Source organism: Gossypium hirsutum, chromosome A01 (genome assembly GCF_007990345.1).
Source record: "Gossypium hirsutum isolate 1008001.06 chromosome A01, Gossypium_hirsutum_v2.1, whole genome shotgun sequence".
NCBI classification, from domain to species: Eukaryota; Viridiplantae; Streptophyta; class Magnoliopsida; order Malvales; family Malvaceae; genus Gossypium; species Gossypium hirsutum.
Window position 1 is genome coordinate 19,758,128 of NC_053424.1, and position 19,315 is coordinate 19,777,442.

General features: G+C 30.1%; 1 long non-coding RNA gene across 1 annotated transcript; it reads right to left on the minus strand.

The window, feature by feature from the left end:
• Window positions 1-9,944: 9,944 nt before the first annotated feature.
• LOC121230792 (uncharacterized) lies at window positions 9,945-11,948 on the minus strand. The gene is made up of 2 exons (XR_005928930.1): window positions 11,782-11,948; window positions 9,945-11,565 (listed from the first exon to the last, which is right to left on the minus strand). It is a non-coding gene; the product is annotated as an uncharacterized lncRNA (long non-coding RNA).
• Window positions 11,949-19,315: the final 7,367 nt, after the last annotated feature.

A 19,315-nucleotide genomic window follows, 5' to 3' on the forward strand; every position in this document is an offset into this window, starting at 1 on the left:
CGTGTGACTCTCCAAAGTGTGAAAATTTTCTAAGTGTTGCAAAAGTTTCATATGTTTACGGTTTGGTCTCAAACCACCCTGAATGTATGTTTTGGGCCCCGTAGCCCATATAAGGGACGTTAAACATATGTATGAAAGTTTTTAATTTAGAAGAAATTTTATGGCTGATTTTTACATGATTGATCATATTAAGTTCGGTAATGCCTCGTACCCTATTCTAGACTCAGAATACAGGTAGGGGGTGTTACATTTATAGGCCCGTATATCCTATTGTGCGAAGAAATCCTCCTCGCGATTGTCGTCGACAGCCTTACAGCACATATCCTCCCCCACGACGCGATTGATGTATTAGTTTTATTACTATTTTAATGTAAATATATATGAAATAAATAAAGAAACTATATATTTTCATTTCAACACTATATTTGTTTTTGTTACATTCTAAGATGAGTTATTTGTAAGTTAACCCGGGTTGATCATCCGACTTTCCTCCTAATTCTAGTCTGTAGCTCACACAATTGAATGCCATGATTGAATGCTAATTCCACCGACTTTTCTCCTACAAACAACACCCCGACCTTTGCATTACAAATTTGACCATAGTAGCAAATAATAGATTTCACTCGTCGACTCATTTAAATATCGGTCACAAATTGGATTAGCAACACCAAAAAAAAGTATATGGTTGTTTGAAGAAGTACACACGAGTTATGCAAATTGCGTGTCTTTAATAGAAAAATAAAACGAGCGATAAAGGGAATGCGTGCATCAATATCTATTTATGAAAAGACGCATTTGTCGAACAATCACGATGGAATGCAAAGTATTATCCGAAAGTGTGTTCCTGAAGTTATATAATTTCATTAAAATAGTGCTCATAATAGTATTTGATGCCTCGAAACGTGCATCAATTATACAAAAAAATTCTCTACAACCCTCTGGTTTTAATTATCAAAAGTACATGCCTGTTAAAATTTTCAGCCTTTTTTAGGCACGTTGTAAATATATTATTAGAAGACACAACTCCTATAGCACATTTTTGACAGCCGCAAATTTTAACTTTGCAATCTGGCCCTTCCTTATGCCTATAAAAGGGCTTTTTCACTCTATGCTTCATCGTCCTTTAAACATTTTCTCACACAGCCTCTACATCCCTCCTCTATAAAATACTTCTCGGTGGTAAAAAATTTTATTCCTAAAAATATTTTGTTGATGTTTGTGATATTATTGAGACGTCGATCATGCGATATCGCTCTAAGCAGTACACATTTCATATATCATACCAAGATGGGACCATTTCCTCTGAAGCCTATCCTAGAGAAGTCGGGTTCCGGGGTGATTTTGCTTTGAACAGTCACGAGTGGTAGTATTCGTGGAGGTCTCAATCGACGACCATTATAAGGTCATGGATCAAGGTATAATAAAGGAGTCAGTTGACAGTCGTTTCATGACCACAAGCTTAAACTTTTTGAATACTCGAAAATGTTGCCCTATAAATAACATGTAGAAGTTTGAGGCTATATTCATAGGGAAAAACTCTAGGTCTTCCCACTATAATCGATGTAATTTTTTCTTCATTTCTAGGCAGTCAATATGTTTAACCTTCATTCTTATCCGAAGGTTGACACCATTGTGGACACAAGAGGACTCTCAAGCGAGGAGCAACAGTTTCGATGGATTAAAGGTGATGCTCCTTTCAGGATGGCAGTGGTTGTTGTTATTAAATAGCCTATTAATAACTACAATCGCTACCGCACCGACCCGAGTTTGACCTCTACTTCCACCAAAACATCCGCTCTCTGTAACAACCCACTTTTCCGTAGTGTCAAAATAGTGGTTTCAGGGCCACAAATCCGACAAGTGAGTCCGTAAATATTACAATTTAATATTTATGAGTTATATATAATATTATAATAAAATTTGATATGATAATTTATGTTATTTGATTGAATAGTTAAGTGCAAGTGGTATATCTTTAAAGTCAAGTAGTTTTGGAAAAAGAGGTATCGGGACCTCTTTCTATAAATCGAGAATATTTACGGAGTGCTATTAGGTTCATATTAAAATTTGGTTAAGAAATTTTAAGGTTTAAATAGTTAATTTAGTAAAAAAAATTAAACCGTAGAAGTTACAAAAAGTGTTAACTAGGAATAGAATTATGATTCAATGGGTTTATGTGGCAAATATGCCAAGAATTTTAGTTGGACGGTTATAAGCATGCATTTTATTTTTTAATATAAGTTGTTTTAAGGTTAATTTTGTAATTAAACAAAATAAAATAACATAAGACAAATAAGAAAAACAATTATCATCTTCAACCTTTTCTTGGTTGAAACCAATTCTCCATGGAAAGAAAAACCAAGCTTTCGGCCTTGGTTAAATTAACTTGCATGGTACGTACATTTGTTCCTTTTTCAATGATTTTTATATTCTTGTAATCGTTGTAGCTTAATCTAGCTAACCCGGGGGTCAATTCGTAAAACTGTTAAAATTTTATGGATCTACCATGGATGGTTTAAGTGTATTTGCGAATTTAATTGTTATATTATTAAGCTAGGTTGTTAAATATAAGTATTTTGTATAGTAATTTTTTAAATATTTTAAGGTTAGGGACCTATTTCAGAAATAGTAAAAACTCATATATGATGTATAAAATGTGGAAAAATATGGGCTGATATGAGCTTAGGGAAAAATTGACTAACATTGATTTTAGCTAAAAATGGTAAATTAGCAAGTTTTGGGTTTAAGGACTAAATTGCATAAAAGGTAAAATGTTGGGGTAGTTTTGTAAAATGACAATAAAAGGACTTAATTGAATAAAATTGATTATTTAAGTGTTGGAATTGTACTAATTGAATGAAAATTATTATTTAGATCAAGAAACGCTACGATTGGATTTAAATCGAGGAAAAAGTTAAGGTTTCAGACAAGTTGTTGACTCTATTTTAGCAACTGTTGTAATCGAGGTAAGTTCGTATAAGGATTAAATTTGTTATTGTTGTTTTGGATGGATTGTTAATTAATATTTATGATATGCATAATTGGATTGATAGTTGTGTATTAACTTGGTATAATGGATTAAGTTGTGAAGCTAAATTAAATTAAAGTTTATATATGAAAATATGAACTTCAGTTAATGTGTAATGGAATGGTACAATGGAATGAAAGGAAAGAATTTGGATGTGTAGATTGAGAAATGTGTATTTCATTAAGCATGTGTGAAATAGTACAATATAATGAATTTTAAAGAATCAGATATGTGCAAAGGTCCCATTTGAACCTTGTGAATACTTAGGATACAAATGTCATGTCATTAGGGATTATGTAACATCCTCAAAACCCCCTTTGCAGTAAATAATATGAGATAGAATCTTAGCGAAAAAAATGTATAAGTTCAATGAAAACAAAAGTTGCAAGATATCAAAAGAAAGTTAAATAAAAAAGCAAGACGTAATGTATTAAATTAAGGAATGGACTAAATTGTAAATATGTGAAAAGTTTTGTGGCATAAGTATAAATATGGTAAAGTTGAAATGAAAGGCCAATAGTGCAAATATCTTAAAGGTAGAAGGATCTAGAAATTAAGGAAAATGGATTAAGAAGGACCAAATTGAATAAGCAAAAAATATAAGGGACTAAATTACAATTTTACCAAATTAAGTGATGATTCAATGATGAAATTTTAAAAGATCATGAATGGAAAAATAGTCAATTAGAAAGAGAGAGAACTCTAGAAGGCAATGATGATGTTGGAGATATTTTGATGATATTTTATTATTATTTAATTAGATAAATAATATTTTATTAATATTTTAATGAGATATTTTACTAATATTTTATTATAAATAACTAGTATAAAAGGAGAGAAAGATGAAGAAAAAAAAATAGAAAAGAACCTCTCATCTTCCGAAGGTGAGTGAGGGGGAGAGAAGAAGAAAACTTTGCTGTCTTTACAATTTGGTCCTTCCACAAAAAATCCACCATTTTCACCTAGAATTTCAAGGAATTTTCATAATCATCAAGAGAGAAAAGTGATAAGGAGACTATGGAGAACAAGGAAATCATCTGGATTCAAGAAAATGGAAGTTGGAGGAGAGAATAATTCAAGTTAAAGTTTGAAATCAATAGGACAATGTAAGAACATCAAGATTTTAATATATTTTTAAGTTTGATATTATTGAAAAAGAATGAAAATGTTGTTAAAGTAGAGTTTTCTTATATAAGGTTTTATGTTCTTAATATTTTAGTGAAGAGAAATAAGAGGAAGTGATGGGAAATATTGTAGAGAAAGGAAAAGAGGGTGTTATAAACTTTGTTATCAACATTTTGCACTAAAACAGTTCTGGGCAGTAGCAGTAGCCTGACTTTGAAAATTCACTAAAAATTGTAAACATTTAATTAGAGGTTAATTAAAATATGAAATTAAATCCTATTAAGTCTAGTTTTACATAGAAGAAACAATGTAAGAAAAAGGATTTCATATTATAAGATATATGTATTTTTCTGAGCCAATGTCAATTTGATTTTGGGTTCCCCTGTTCTGACTTTGGAAATTCATCAAAAATTGTAAAAAAAATGATTAGGGGTTTAAATTTATATTTTTAGATTGTTAAGTAGTCCATTTTCAATAGAAACAAACAGAAACATCATTCAAACCCCGTACTAAGAGATAATTAATTTTTAGTAAAGAAAGGTTAAAATTGTCAAGCAGCAGAACAGGGGCAAATTTGAAGAATTTACTGTACTTATTGGATAAATTATAAATTCTAAAATTTTTATGGTAAAAATATATTTGAGTCTAGTTTCAAAAACATCAAGCAAATCTTAATTTCGAATTCTTTAGCTCAAGATATAAATAATTTTGTGATTATGACTCAAGTGGACAACTTTGATATGAACACATAAGTAAATAGTGAAATTATAGATAATGTTACATATAAGCATGTTATATACTAAAAGCTAAATATTCTAACAAATATATACATAAAAGATATGGAATGGAGAGGAGAAGGAGGAAAAATATATGAATATATATAGTAGATGAATTTGAAATGTTTCGAAATGGTTGTAGGTGATGGAATGATTAATACATGTGAGTATGTTTAAACGAATTGATAAAATAATAAGTAAATAATTGTTAATTTATGTAATGTTGAATTTGTAACAGTCAAATTTTCAAATTTCAGTGAAATCGGAATAGTGGTTTCGGGACCACAAATTCAAGTCCGAAAAATGAAATTATTTAAATTTCATAAAATGATAGGTATTATGATAGGAATATTGCATGAAACTTTTTATCAAAATATTTTACCAATTATGTGTCTAATTGCAAAAAGGACTAAATTGAATAAAATGTCAAAGTTGAATTTTAGTAGTTATAAGGATTAAATAGCTATAGGATTAAAAATGAGAAGTCATTATATGACAATTAGACCATTGATGAAAAACATGTAGATGTTTTTAATGAGTAATCCATGGAAAAATTGAAAAAGGTTAAGGATTAAATTAGAAATTAAATTAAATAAAGTATGATAAATGATTAAATAGAATTAAATCCATTTTATATCGTCTTCTTCTTCATAAAATATATAGAAACCCTAGGAGAGAGAAAAGAAATTTCTCAAGCTTGATTTGGTAAGTTTTATGTCCCGTTTTTAGTGATTTTTATATTTTTGAAATCTGGAAAGCTTAATATCTTTATTTGGGTAATTAAATTGAAAGAAAATCAAAGTTTAGAAAATTATCCATGGATGAATATGCTGTAAATTGAAAGTTTTTGATAGAAAATGAAGGATTATTGATAGATAAATCGCTTTTACAAGGTAATTTTTAGTGAAAATAAGTGTAGAGACTAAATTACAAAGTAGTGAAATTCTTGGAAAAATTATAAAAATTATGAAATACATGTGCTGTAAAAGTTATATTGAAATTTTGAATAAGCTTGGAATAAGGAGTAAATTACATGAATTTCAATTTCCGAGCCTAGGGACGAAATTGGAATTAATCAAAAGTTTAGGGGAAAAATGGTACTTTTGCCTAAAATGTGAAGTGGGCTTGATTGAATGTAAAAATCATAGAATTGATGATTAAATTTATTTATATAGATCCGGAAGTGTCGAACAAAGAAAAAGATCGAGGGAAAGAAAAAGTTTCGGATTAGTAGATACGATCAATTTTCGAGGTAAGTTCGTATAACTAAATTAAGCATGTAAATGTGTTGAATTGATTGTTGAATATTGTGCATCATGATTTGTAATTGGTATGTACATGTAATAAATCAATCTTGATTTGTGATTTACATGTAAATGATGAAATATTACATGAATCCGTTTGAATATTGATTTTCGATTGGACAGGTGATTACCGTGTATATGAGATCTTGCATATGTTGCAGTAAAGGTTGTTCCGAAAGGGATAATCTTTTGATCTCATTATGAAAAGGAATGTAACCGGAAAGGGTGATACTTGAAAAGGATTTATGTACCCAAATGGTACAACTTGAAAAGGTTATGTACACTTTGTGTATACCATATGAAAAGGAAAGGTATACTTTGTGTATACCATATGAATAGGAAAGGTAAATGTTGTGTATACCATATGAAAAGGAAAGGTATAATTTGTGTATACCACTTGAAAAGGAAAGGTACACTATATGTGTAAACTTGAAAAGGTTAATGTGCACTTTAAGTGTACAAATTGAAAAAGGTATGTACACTTCGTGTGTAACACTTGAAAAGGGAATGTGCACCTCGAGTGTACGACTAGAAAAGGAAAAGTCCATCGGAAATTTAAAAATTCAACGGAAATGTATTAACAAGTGAAATAAGAAGAAATGACATGATGAGCTCATCTATGCATAATAATGTTTTTGTACTAACCAATTTTGGTTGAATGATTGTGTATAGGTCATATTTGCTAGTTTGCTAAATTGATGGATAAATTGCTTTATGTGTGGTTTACTTGTTATATATGAGTGGTAAGTGTAGTTTGGTTATATGAACTTACTAAGCATATAATGCTCACTAGGTTTATTTTTCCCCGTTTTATAGTGCTAAAAGCTCGTGAAGGTTGGATCGGGTCGGAGTATCATCACACTATCAACTCCTTAATATTGGTATAAACGATAAACTCATTTTAATATAATGGCATGTATAGGCTAATGAGGCCAAATGATGATGTAATATGCTTGTTTACAACTTAGCCATTGGAATGGCTAGTAATATGTATTTTGTGGTAATGTGGTATGTTCATGTTCAACAAGATACAAATCACCTGTCATAAAACTTGATTTACAAACCAATGTAAAGGTAAGCTTTAAAGTATGTTTAAAAGTTGGAAATGTTAGATTGAATGATGGAAATTGGTTGAAATGGATGGTATATATTTATAAGTTTTCATGCAGGAAAATGGTTAAGCTTGGAGGAGAAATAGAGCTAGGAAATGGCCTTATTTCATCCACACAGGTAAGATACATGGGCGTATGTCTAGATCGTATGTGATACACGGACAGCCCACGGGCGTGTGAAATGACCGTGTGTCTCCTGCATCTTTAAATATGAAGTCAGGATAGTACACAGGCAGAAGACACGGCCGTGTGTCTTGGTCGTGTGAATGACACAGGTTTCAAGCATGGCTGTGTGTCAAAACCTTGTAAAAATGGCTTAAAATGGTGAAAAATCAGTGTACCATACAGCCTAGCCACATGGGCGTGTGCCCAGGTCGTGTGCCCCTTTAATACTTAAGAAATTGCAAGTCAGAATTCCACACGGGCTAGCCACACAGCCATGGGATCCCCACGGCCTGGCTACACGGCCATGTCCCAGGCCACACGGGCGTGTGCCCCTATCTTTAAGGAAAAATTTTCAAAGTTGTCGGTTTAGTCTCAAACCATTTCCAAAGCATGTATTGGGCCCTGTAGGCCCATATTAGGGACTTTAAGTTGAATATTTGAAAAGAATTGATTTGAAATGCATATTTATAACTTGGTTTTGTATAAATGTTAGTGTATAAATTCGATAATGCCTCGTAGTCCTATTCCGGTGACGGATACGGGTTAGGGGTGTTACAGAATTCTTTGTTAAATTTTTATGAAGAATTAAGTTGATTGGCACAATTTAGAAATAAAAATGAAATATACATAAAGTGGGTAAAGTAATTTTGCAAGTACAAGTCCTCCAATGGTCTTGTTTGTAAACTTTAATATTTGTGTTAATTTTAAAAATTTTGCTATCTTTTGATTGAATATCATGTTTTTATGATGACTTGAGATCAAAAATAGATGTAAGTGGATGATATGTAAAATGAAGTGGCGGTTATGACATCTGAATACGGTTTAGGTAATGATATAAAATAAATAAATAAAAATAAAACGTGGAACTTGTAGGAAAATAGAGACAATGTCACGATGACAAGTTTGCCATGCCACAATGTGAAAACCCCAACGTCGTGACGATAATTCAAAAATTTTTATGAACTTTACAATTTGGCATTTGATCAATTGTAGATGTTTTAATGAGCTCCTTTAACTCATAATTAGTATAATTAGTTCTATCGTAATTCAATTATTACTAAAAGTAGTTAATAATCTACATTAATTAAATAATATTATAAATTGATCTGAAATTTTTAGTAATTGCTTCGGCAACGAATATGACATCCTGATGCCTTAACTCAGCGATCGGGTTGGGTATGGGGGTGTTACAGATTATACGGTTTCAGGTGCTGGTCCTGGATGTCCTACCGATAGCTGAGGTCCTACATTTGTTGTGGATTCTCCACAGCTTGTGTGAGCAGCATCGTGTAGCTAACATCCCGACCCATAACTCGTGTAAGCACTATTGGAAAGGTTATAGTTACATGAAAAGGCACACTTTATGTGAGCATTCCCGAGTATCCAATGTAATTCTAGATGGTTCAATGGGTAAGTAAAGGTTAATAAAAAGGCATATATAAAAACTTAATGTACTAATGTTCATATGAAATGGAAAGATGGATATACACATATGCAATGAAAAGGGTGAGAATTTATTATGTAACAGATGAAATATGCATGGAATTTATTTCTTAATATATGTTATGTTTATTTATTATCTATTAACTATGTGGACTCAAAATAGTAGAATGTGAAATGGATATATATGTGCGATGGATGATATATAAAACCTAAATGTTTATTAGGTATATATGGAAGGTAATGAAAATAAAAGTACATAGTATGTGATGAAAGTGATTGATGAATTTGAAAAGCTTGAGATGTTATATGCCTTATTTGGTTAAATTTATATGTGCATTGCTTCACCTACTAACCTTGTGAGGTGTTGTGTATAAGAAAAGGAAATTTGGACTATGGCTAAATGGTATCATTTACGGTTGTTTAATTAGTGCATTTGGCAAGTTTAAGTTCTATTATACGAACTTACTAAGCATTAGTTGCTTACCTAGTTGATTTTCTCTTTTTTTTTATAGGTCATCGAAAAGCTCGATCAATTGGAAATTACGTCGGAGCATGATCACACTATCTAACGATCCATCTTGGTAAATTTTGGTTATTTTCGTAAATGATTATAAATGGCATGTAATAAGATTATAAGTTTAGTCTTGATAATTGATTTGTTTTTAAATGGTGCCAAGTTAATTTATTTTCATATCTTTCGATAAAGGCTTATAAATTATGTGTATTCATATGAGATGGTAGTAACTATGCATACCCTCATGTGAGTAGAAAGAAGATGATTGTATGATATGTTGTGATATGGTTATTTGACATGTATAGGCTAGTTACCACTTGGTATTTTGATGTTTGAGTTGGTATGTTTGGATTGCTACCAAACTTATGCATATGTTAATATGGCTATGTAAATGTATGTATATGTTGTGACTTTGGACCTAAAAAGCCTTGTAAATATGTGATTTATGTTCATTCATATGTGATAGAAATGGTGTAATAATGGTGTGAGCATAGGATTATATGTTTAGGTTATAATGAATGTTTGATCGAATTGAATAGAATGATGATTGAGGAGCCATTTAAATGGCATATTGGTTAAAAATAGGTTGACTGTGATTTTGGCATGTTTATAGATGTTCTGAGGTATGCTTTATATATGTTAATAATGGTTGAATTGGTGAATCTTTGTGTGCAAGTTTTGGGCTTAAAATGACTTGATTTAGGGGCTGTCACATGGTCGTGTGCCACACATGGTCACCCCACACGGTCGTGTGTCATTTAAATTTTAGATGTAGTGTGAACCACACGAGCTCAGAGAGTTACACGACTTGGTGACACGATCGTGTGACCCAACTTCATTTTCACATACGGGTTGGGACAAGGCCGTGTGTCCTAACTTCGAATGTCCACACGGTCTGGGCTATGTCACACACCCGTGTGACCCATGTTTTCAAAATTTTTAACTTCTTCCTAAAATTTCTTATTTGTTTCAAATTAGTCCTAGCTTGTTTCTAATATGTTTTTAGGGCCTCGAAGGCTCGATTTGAGGCCCAAATGTGTATGTTTACTAAGATTGTGATAAGTTTTGATAATTAATAACAAATGGTATTATTGATATGTTTTGAAGTAAATTGTTTTGGTTTGTATTGTAATGATATGTAACCCTAATTTGACACGGAGACGGGTTAGGGGTGTTACACTCTCCCCCTGAGAGTCCTCTTGTGTCCAAGTCGGTGTCAACCTTTGGATAAGAATGAAAGGTTAAAGATACTAATTGCGTAGAAATAGAGAAAAAAATTATTTTGATTACACCGGAAATCTCTCTGTTTTTCCTTATGATTATGGCCTAAATCTTATGTATGGTATATAAAATGCATCATTTGCACGGTATCCAAAAAGCTTGAACTCTTGACCACGTAACGACCATCAACTGACCTTTGTTATATTCGAACTCGTGACAGCATCACGATCGTCGACTAGGACCTCCACTTGGACTTCGACCTCTAATCTTATCAAACACAATTACCTTTGATCTTATCAAACACAATCACCTCGAAACCTGATTTCCCTAAAATGGGTTTTTAAGGTGATGGTCCTATCTCGCCATGACATATGAAATGTATATATCATGAGGTGCATTATTACATTCCCGACTCCTCAAAACTACCTTTGAAATTTCCTAGTTTTAATTGAAAATCCCGAACCCTATTAGAAAAACCCTAAATCAAAAGGCCCTAAACCCTATTAAAACCTTAATATTATTTAAACCCTATACCTAAAAATATTTTAAAAAAACCTAGCTGTAATAGGCCAAAATTGCTCGGCTCAAGACCCATAAACAATAAACAAAAAAAGACCAAAACAGTTCAATTTTTTAGCCCAAAATACTAAAAAAATAGAAACCCAAATCACTACCCAAACCCTAAACCCATCAGACCCAACTAGCTTAACTACCCAAACCCTAAGTGCTTTAGCCGCTACAGCCAAGTCGGTCTCCAGGCACCGCACGTCGCGCGCCCTCTGCGTCGTGCGCTGTTCCACCACGCCACGTCAAAGGCGTACATGCCCATATACTTACAAAAACGCTAAAAACCGGTTGTAAAGTGGCTATAAAAAGCCTTCAAAAATTCATTGTAAATGAGATTTTTTATTTCAAATACGAGAGAAAAAAGAATATAAAGAGAAAACCAATAGCAATCAAATATCATATCCAAGTTTAAGAGGTTGTTTTTCACTCTTTTTCGAGAATTTTCTTTTTGAATATGCGATTCTTTTATTTTTTTGTGTTTTTTACAAATCAATTTAGAATAAATACCGAAGGGAAAGAGGCTTACCTGAGTTCATGCCGTGATCGGCGTCGGAGGCAAAGGCATAGAAGTGCCAATGACCCTCCATTTTAGCTTCCCCAAAGCTAGGTTGAAACCCTAGCAGAGATTTAGGGGGGGTACTTTCTTTTTCTAAAAAACGACAGAGCAAATGAAAGGTGGGCTAAAATCTAGGGTTTTACTAAAGAAAAAGGGCAGAATGCCATTCAATGTTTTTTGGTTTTTTAAATGGCAAATAAAACAGCACCGTTTGGTGCTGGACCCATGCATTTTGGCTCAAAATGGGGGATTTGCGCTTTGAGTCCCCCCCTTCGCGCTAGCGTTCAATTGAGCCATGTTTAAGTTTTTTTTAAAATTCTTTTAAATTGTCTCTGAAATTCGCGCGCCGTTACAAATTAGTCCGCGCTTAAGTGTTTCATTTTGGGTGTTTGGTTTATTTGTTTTTTTAGTCCCTGTTAGTTCATACGCCTCACATTTTGATCCTACGGTATTTTTTCATTTGCAAATTGTCTTTTTTATTTTAACTTTTTTAAATTAAGTTCTTAATTCATAGTTTAAATTTTCTTTTTTTATTATTTATTTTTTCCATATATTATTTTACTATATATTGTTTTAATAAATTACATATTATTTAGGTTTTTATTTCTTTTCTTTTTTTTTGCATATTTTTATATTGATTTATTGTATGATTTATTGGTTTTAAAATTCTTTTACATAATTTTATACTTTAGTGATTTGTTTTATTTATAAATTATCCCTTTGACTTCGTTTTTCTTTCAATCAAGTTTTAGTTATTCATTTTTCTTAAAAAATAAACGTGTTATTTTAACTCATTACTTTGAATTATTTTGTCGGTTTCACACTGTTTCTTATTTTATTCTCATGTACATATTTCTTTATTTCAAACACTTTCAAGTATTATTACTACTATATATATTATTTATATTAGATTTTTCCATTTCATATATTATTTACTTGGGTTAACGTATGTATATTACTTTGAATATCACTTATTTTAAACCTTTTATATATATATATATATTATTTATTTTGAGATTGCATTTATGCATTGTTATTACATATATTATATATTTTGGTTTTTATTTTTTACCTTTCAAACTTCCCTGTAAATTATCCGCTTTATAATATTTACTTTAAATTTTATTTGTATATTGCTATTTAATATATACATATATTTTTTTTATTTTTTTATTTTTTTCTAAATTCTTATGTTGGTTTCCTGTTTTAAAGTTTTTGTATGGCTTGTATGGCAATGTTTCCAAATTTTCTTTCTTTCCTATTATTTGTTCTATTTTATTTCAAAGCTTGTTACATTTTATTTGTGTAATTTATATAGTATATGATATGTTGCTATTGTATGTACTCTAATTCGTTCTTTTGAATTTCCTTATTACTTTTGATTATTCATGTAATATTATTGCTACGTATTTTTATTTCAGGCTCAATACTAAGCTTGTATGATTTTAGATTCCAAATTTTCGTCCAATATCGATTGTCTTTATCTCCAAACAAACCAAGCCAGTATATTTTGACTCGGTTTTTATAACTGTTTACTTGAATTTTCTCAAAACAAGGCAATGTTTCGTGTTTGGAAGTTCGAGAAATCGTGCCCTATCGTGTTGGGTTTCGATTTTTCATTCAACTAAAATACAAAATATCCATTCGAAATTTCATCCATGTTTTCTTAAATTGAAATAAGGCATATTTTGTGTTTGGAAATTCGAGAAATCGTGCCCAATCGTGCTGGGTTTCGATTTACCGTTTGACCAGATAGTCAAATATCCATTTGGAATTTCAAATACATGAGTTCTGGAAATCATGAGATGATCTTGTATCGAGGGTTTGAAATGTTGTATCCTATCGTGCTGGATATGATATTTTATCCCTTTTGAATGAGAGAATCTCGATATCCAATTCAAGTTATCTAAACGTTTTCAAAGGAATTGTATTTTAAATTTTTTTTCCAAATCTTCAACATTAGGACGTTAATTGATCAATACGGTACCAATTTTGGGCGTCGCGAGGGTGCTAATCCTTCCTCGTGCATAACCGACTCCCGAACCATTTTTGTCGATGTTCGTAGACCTAAAATTATTGTTTTAATAAATCAAATGTTTTATTAAAATGATCAATTTCAAGATGATCCGATTACACTTTAAAAAAGATCGGTGGCGACTCCATGATTCGTTTTTAAAGTCAATCCCCTGTTCTTTCAAAATAAAAATAGTTTCGACACTAACCCTAGGAAAGATAAAGGGAAAGTGTGTCTAGTTAGGTGAACTTTCTGTATAGGTGGCAGGAAAGCGTGCTTAGTTGGACGAGCTTTTCTTTCACCTATACAAAAAGGCGTGTCCAGCCTTTCTCTCTAAAAAAATGACCTATTTTCTTAAATTAAAAAAATTGACATATTAACCTAATTTAGCCAAAATATAAACACTTTAAAAATGAAAAAACTTTAATTATTTAATAATGAGAAAAAGTCATTAATTAACACTTGTGATGGGGAAAAATGTGACGACATATTTATTAAGTAAATAAAAAAACTGATAGGTTACAAATTTTAATGTAATCCTACTTAACTTTCTTTGTTTTAGTAATAGAAGTAAAAAAAACGAAAAGTATTTACAAAACAAAATTATCAATTTATTTGTTAATAAACACTATAAGCAGTTCATAATCATGTCGGATGGTTATAAATCTAAAAATTGCAAAAAAGTAAAATAAAATAAAATACTCTGATCATATCTATTCTTTTTGACACAAGATGTTTAGAATTATCTATAGCCTCTCCCCAACCCATAAATAAGAGGATAATACGATTCAGCGTATTTAAACTCACGTCCTCTTGTATTAACAATAACATTTATATCAATCGAATTAAGACTCAATCGACTAATATTTTTAAATTCATTTAAAAATTTTAATATTTTTTATTAAACCCTTCCAAGTAAATTTTTGAACTTGAGCAAGGTACTCTATTCTTTAACAATATGTAATAAAAAAAATCGTACCTTTAATTAATGTATAATATTAATTACTTTGGAGTCAAATACTAAAATTAATATTAATTAGCTTATAATATTTATGAAAATTTCAAACTAATGATTATAGATATTTGTTGGTTAAAATATAAAAGCGGTAAATGATTAGCCCATTTGTTCTAAAAATTATTGATGATGCATATTACAAAAATAATAAAGAAATCCTTGAATGACTCACGTTTGTTCAAGTTGCAATTTAAATTTTCTTTTTCAAAGATAACTAGAATCGTCAAACTCATTAGCAATAAAATGTCATTTACTTTTTCTATACTTTATTCCTTTAAATTAACAAATAAACTTCTACCTTTTTTTGGTATGAGTTTTTTTTTTTTATCTAAACTCTCCTATATTTTAGATAGGACTTTGAACTTGGGTAGGTGAGTCAAACATTGAATAAGTCTAAATATTTTTCTCTTTTTTTTTTCTCGCAACGGTTTATTTCTTATATTTTGTTCTGCCCAATAGCGGTGCCAACTTTCAGGTTGGCTATCGTCTGCCTTTTTCTCTCTTTCACCAACCATTTCTTTTTTTCTGCTTCTCATTCACTCCACATTTATTCTCTTTTTTCAATTTGCAAATCTATTTTGTAAGTATATTTATTATCTTCACAAGTTATGATGGCCAGATGACAAGCGCCTGTCATTCGTTAAAACTCTACCGGCCACCAGTAATTTTTCTTAGAAAATGGGTGACTCTTCGTCAGCTTCTTAATATGTTTCTGTTTTGAGAATATTTCAAAATAATAAATGATTTCACGATTCGATTTGGACTGGTGTTGTCTTAAGTTTTATATTATTTTATTTATTTTTTCATTATTTAATAAGTTTTCAGTTTTAGAAGTTTTTGTCTGCTCTTGTAGCACGTTTTTTAATCTTGATTATGCATGCAACATTAGTTTTACAACTGATTTTAGGGATGGTTTCGTTGTCGTCCTCTCTAGTTTGGTAAATGCTCCATTCTTTGTCGATTTTTGCTCACCGCTTTGGACTATCCGGGGTTGATTTCCTTATCGTATTACGTGATTGTAATCACTCTAAATATGTCGTGATTAAATTGTAACAAAGCCAATTGTCAACATGTCATGATGTTCTATTGATGCTAAAACTAAAGTATTTGTTGTGTTGGTGGAGCTTATCCTTTACTATCTACAATAAGTGTTCATTATTTTTCTCCTCTTGAATTGTATGATTCCATTCATTGAATAAATTACTAAATTTAAAAAGTTTATATTTTAAAAAAAATGTTGTTAATTTTCCAAATCTTCGCTCTTTTATGGAATTTTGTAATGTTACATGAAACTTTGCATTATAAACGACATAAATTAAGACCTAAAAAAAATTCATATTTAGTATAAAACTCAAATTAATAAAAAATTTCCAAAATGTGGTTGTAATACACTTAATTGTATAATTAGATATCTTAATTATCTTCAAATTTTGTTCTTAAAAGTTGCTTTAAAATATTATTATAAATCTTATGCCAGTAAATAATAAATTAGTATCGTATGTATTAACTTACATTTCAATGTAAGTGCATTTTGCAAGTTATGAAAACCACCATTGTCCAAATCCCACATATCATCAAATTCCCTGTTTTCCTTTTTAAATAAAAAATAATTGCATGACAAACTCGCTACGGAACTTATAATAGAAGTTATTAAGATTGAATAAAAAAAAATGTTATAAATAAATTATTTTCCTGCTATACCTTTTTATTTTTTTCTAGTAAAAATTGTGTTTCATGTTTGTAACATACATCAAGAAGACGTGTAACGTTAAATTTTTTCTCCAAGGTTGTAATATATACAAACATCTTATCAAACTTTCAAAAATAGTTCCAACCTTTACATATCCATCCTTCTATGTTACGGGTACGGTTCAAAGACAGTGACTATTGCACAAAAGGCATTTCATAGAGGTCTATCAATTAAATAGAACTCATTTAACCCATTTGAATTGGTCTAAATTCGAAAAATAAGTGATAAAACCCATCTATTTGAAGCTTTGGTGACCTAGCGAATCACTTATGAAAAACTATAGTTACCTTGATAAATAGCGAAAGTAATCTTAAAAGATTTGTAATTTTGGAGATTATGTAAATCTCTTAATTGTAAATATTCTTCGATCTCGTACATCGATGTAAAGCTAGTTGTGTCGTTGGATTTGGGAGAGCTTAACTATAAATAAAAAGTTTCCCCATCATTTCAAATCATCCCTTGTATCCATTGTATTCCATTCTTTAGTAAATATTTGGTGTGCTTTTGCCTTTTGTGACTATTCTATTATTCGAGTTTTCTTTTGTCTTTGAGTTGCTTTCGTTATGTTTTTGGTGCCTTAAAGAATTCTCACTTTGCAAGAGTTAGATTAACTTAGATGTATTTGAAGCAAAGAAATCACCTAATGCCACACCGATTGCGAAACTAAAAGTCTAGCCCCGTGACACCTACATATATTTAAAATATTTACAAAATAGTTATTAATATAGTATAACAGTGTTAAAGATGTAATTAATAATTAGTGTTTGATCATAACCTCGTATTAAATTTGAAAGAGTTGTTTTACATCAGTCTTTAAACATTAGATTGATTTTTCCATTAAAAAGAACTAAAAATACAATTTCAATCTCACCGGCAACATTAATTGCCAACTTATATATGTGGAAGGAAAAAAAATACACTTTTATATTATTATTTATAAATATATTTTTTTAAAATTAGTAGGTAAATGTTGAAATTAGTGGCCAAATAAAGGCTTAACCTTTACAAAAATACTTAAATAATAGATTTTCACATACTTTAACCTAATTTGTAGAAAAAATTAGGTAAATGCTAAGGTATTTAGAATAAAATACATAACATTCTAATCATATATTACTTGAAAAGAAGAGAAAGTAGTCAAAACATAATCTAACTAGAGGTGCTCATCGGTCGAGCTAGGCCCAATAAAAAAATTAGTCCCGTTTGCTAGGCCTGTGCTCGGCCTGGCCCAAAAAATGGGCCTAAAATTTTACCCAAACTCGGCTTAGATAAAAAAGCTAAAACTCGGGCCTGGCCCGCCAGTATTAAATTTTTATATTATTTTTTTATAATTTTAAATATATATAATACATAAAAAATACTAAAATATTAAAATAAATATTTTTACAACAAATTGAAAATGAATTTTAAAAAATATGTATACTTAGATAACACTAAAATAGAACAAAATTAACAATAAAACAAGTGTCATACAATATCCAAACAATAACAATAAAATAGTAGTAATATAATAGTGAAATGGTAGCAAAATAGGGAAAAAAAACAACAAGAAAATAGCAGATTTTTTTTGTCATTTTTTGAATTTGAGCTGGGCAGTGTTAGGCTCAAGCAAAAAATGCCTTACCCGAGGCCTTATTCATTTTTTAAATGGGCCTTTTTTTCTCAAGCCAATTTTTCGGGCGTATATTTTTGTCCAAACCCTCCCACTTTTTAAACGGGTCTTCAAGTCGGGTTGGGTGGCCCGACACATAAGCAAGTCTATTTATAACATGATATATGACATTTAAGCACTTTTGAAAAAGATTTAACACTTATTTGAGTAGTTTCGAAAATGTTAGGACATTATTTGACTATTTTAAAAGATTTAGTCTTCATTGAAGTACTTTTATAAACAATAGGCCTTTATATAACCATTTTAAAAGGTTTAATTATTATGTAAACAATCTTTAAAAGGTTAAGCCCTAATTTGAAGATTTAGCCGAGATTATTTTAATCAATTATATAGAACAAAACATAGATGCCAAAAACTTGATGATAATGAAATAGTGTATGTATATAAATTTAATAAAAAAAGTATATATTCAATTAAGCCTCAAAATAATGGTGATTATTCCCTCAATAACTACAAGTATACAATATCATTACGAAGTAGTAATTAGAATAAAACTTTGTTAAGAAGCATTATCAGGATCAAACCCATAGTAAAATGTCTATGGATAATTTCAACTATTTACTTGATTCACGAATTAACTAAATTATGACAAATAAATAAAATAAACGTTAGTAATAATTAAAATATTTAAAAAAATGTAATAGACAAAGTAATATAACATTGAAGTAATATTCAATCCAAATTCACTACAATAGTGGTCATCGAGAATTATCAATTTATACTTAAAAGTTATGACTCGGATGTACAAGTTTCACAATTGCACCTTCCTTACACCTCAAGTAGATTAATGGTTTACCAACCTTATATTAAGTGCAATATGGTTTTCAGTTGACGATTTTCTCCCAAACTATTTATTTAGTAAAAATATAGGGTATTCTTATCTGTTCAAAAGTTTTTTTAAACTCAATATTTTTTTATATATAACAAATAATTTGAAAATTATAATTATTTATAACTATTTTTAGAAAATTCATTTATAAAAGTTTAATTACACTATTAAAAATTTAAAACGATAAATATATAATTAGGTTTTATTTTATAGTAATGGAATTT